Source organism: Rhincodon typus, chromosome 1 (assembly GCF_021869965.1).
Source record: "Rhincodon typus isolate 14 chromosome 1, sRhiTyp1.1, whole genome shotgun sequence".
NCBI lineage: Eukaryota > Metazoa > Chordata > Chondrichthyes > Orectolobiformes > Rhincodontidae > Rhincodon > Rhincodon typus.
In genome coordinates this window covers 176,011,899-176,015,123 of record NC_063332.1, presented here as the reverse complement: position 1 = coordinate 176,015,123, position 3,225 = coordinate 176,011,899, and positions in this window count along the sequence as shown.

Here is a 3,225-nt window from a genome sequence, read left to right as displayed (position 1 = left end):
GGTCTAGGTCCGAAACGTCAGCCTTCCTGCTCCTATGATGCTGCTTGGCCTGCTGTGTTCATCCAGCTCTACACCTTGTTATCTCGGATTTTCCAGCATCTGCAGTTCCTACTATTCTGAATGATCACAGCTGAACCAGCTCCACCTGCTCAGGCACCGCCGCCACACCCCCCCCCCCGCCACTTTTCCAGTCTGTAACAGACCCCTTGAGCTGCTGCTCACACAGAGTAACTGATAGAAGGAAAAGTTAACAAATAATTGTAACTCCTGGCCATTATTTTAGATATTTTCAGCAATCAGATAATGAGTGTTTTTACAAGGAAAGTTAATATGAATCAGTCCTGCTAGTGGGGAGTGTGTTGTACTGGATTGTACATTGGGCACAGTTCCAGTTCATCACTGTTTGCTTCTGCCTGGTGAGTAATAAGAGTGTGGGGTAAGTGGGTCTTGTGCTGATAAAGACTCCCAATTTCAAAGTCTATATTTAATGTGCAATTTTGTTGCTAATTGCAAATAACTGTAATTTAAATTTACCTGGAGATGTGAGCACTCAATCAGTGTTTCGATGCAGTTCTAATGGGGCGATGGAAGGGAGTTGGTCCATAGAGTTCTGTAGAAGGAGGTGAAAGGTACTTGAAACATTAACTCTGCTTTCTGTCTCCATGGCCTCTGCCAGAGTTCCAACATGTGCAATATTTTGCTTTTACGTAAAGGAGGGAGTATACAGGATGTCCTGGAGCGGTGGTTTGTAAACTTACTCTGTCACATAGTGCAGCCTCTTGGTCACCCATCGCTCCACCTGAAGTACACAGTTCAAGGCAGCGATCTCTTCCTGTTCTCGACAGATTTAAAAGTGGCTTGTTATCAAATGGTCAAACATGGTGCCAGTGACCAAAAACACGAACAGCTTTGACCATCCTTTGACACATGAATCTCTTTTTTTAAAAAATCACATTGTCATTGAGAGTATCCTCACCCAGTCTCTGTCTAAAAATGTCTAGCCCCATCAGCAACCAGAAGCAGACAACAAGTAAAAATACCAGTTCCGAATGCTCACTGAACTTAAACAATAACTCTTGTTTTTCTCTCCACAGGTGCTGCCAGACCTGCTGAGTTTCTCCAGCACTTTGTTTTAATTCAATATTGTGGCTCACTGCCAGCACAACCAAACTCCTCACAAGTCCCCTGTATCACCTTTTCTAGATTTTTCCTTCCTTGTTTACTATCAATAATCCCTTTGTCCATCTAACTTTTTCTTTTCACTGTCTTCTCTTCCCCACCCCTTATCTGCTTACTCCTTTTTGCCCCCAACCCTTCATCACAATAAATACCACCTTTTTCTCACTACTGTCATTTCTGAAGAAGGGTTACTGCACTTGAAATATTAACTCTGCTTTCTCTCCTTAGAAACTGCCAGATCTGCTGAGTTTCTCCAGCACTTTCCGTTCCTGTAACAATACAGTATCGAGTGGCATCTTTTAAAGGAGCAAGGTCTGAAACCAGGATTTAATCCTCATCAATCATAGGTAAAGCTCCTGGACAACAGGTCTGCTCTCTCTTATTAGAGAGAGAAGATTGGTGGTGATTTAACCTGAGGGTCACTATGCCTTGAGTGAGGGGAGAGGTCGAGAGGGATGGCTCTTTGTGGTAATCTCAGCTGGTGCAGGAATTGAACCCATGCTGTTGGTGACACAATCATTTTATTATCAAGAATGTTTTTTATGATGGTCTGGAAGGATCCTCTGAAGAGTTCCTCAATATCATTGAGGACACCAGAGTAGAAGAGGACGAGCTAATGATATCCTTCAATGTAACAGCACTATTTGCATCCATAAACATTGACCTAGCCAAAGAGACAATTGCCACACTGCTGGATGAATCAGGAAGGGGGGCACCCCACGACCCCAACAGCACCAACAAGGACAGCCCCCTGAAACTGCTAGATCTGTGCCTCAACCCACTTCACTTTCAATGGCCGTATATTCAAACAAATCAACAGAACATCAATGGGATCCCCAATATCAGGACCGATTGTAGAAGCAGTAATGCAAAGATTAGAACGAAAAGCTCTCCCCACTATATGATCCAAACTCTGGGTCTGCTATGTAGATGACACCTTCACCAGAAGTGAGGTAATCCAGCTCAACGGACTCCAGGTAGTGATGAGGAAGGGGGAGGCTGCAGAAGGATTTAGACAGGTTAGGAGAGTGTTTTCATCTGTCACATCCTTGCCCTATGTGGGAAAGTGTGAGGTTATGCATTAGGTAGGCAGAATAGAGGTGTAGACTATTTTCTAAATTGGGGAAAACCTTCAGAAATCTGAAGCACAAAGGGACTTAGGAGTCTCAGTTTTAGATTCTCTTAAGGGTGACCATGCAGGTTCAGTTGGCAGTTAGGGAGACAAATGTAATGTTAGCATTTATTTCAAGAGGGCTAGAATACAAGAGCAAAGATGTACTGCTGAGGCTGTGTATGGCTGTGGTCAGACCGTATTTGGAATATTGTGAGCAGTTTTGGGCCTGTATCTGAGGAAGGAAGTGCTGGCCTTGGAGAGGGTCCAGAGGAGGTTTGCACAAGTGATCCCAGGAATGAAGGGTTTGTCATATGAGGAGCAGTTGAGGACTCTGGGTGTATACTCAATGGAGTTTAGAAGGATGAGAAGGGATCTGATTGAAATTCTCAGAATACAGAGATGCCTAGATAGAGTGGACATGGAGAAGATGTTTCCACTAGTAGGAGAGACCAGGACCTGAGAGCACAGCATCAGTGAAGGGACAACCCTCTAGAGCTGAGATGAGGAGGAATTTCTTTGGTCAGAAGGTGGTGAATCTGTGGAACTCATTGCTGCAGGGGGCTGTGGAGGCCAAGTCATTGAGTGTCTTTAAGACAGATAGTTTTGTTCTTGATTGTCAAGGGAATCAAGGGTTATGGGGAGAAAGCAGGAGAATGGGATCGAGAAATATATCAGCCATGACCAAATGGTGGAGCAGAATCGATGGGCCGAATGGCCTAATTCTGCTCCTGTACCTCATGGTTTTATGGATTAGAAAATTTAATCTTCAGTATGAGATGTCCATGCAATCTCTCTTTCATGTCTTTGCATTTAGTGAGGTATAGTTTATGCTCCGAATGGATGTGATGTGTGTAAGTTCTGTAACTGCGTTCTTTGCAACTCTAACTGAAATCAGTCCTTGTATTGGAATTGACACCTGACAAATTGTGGCT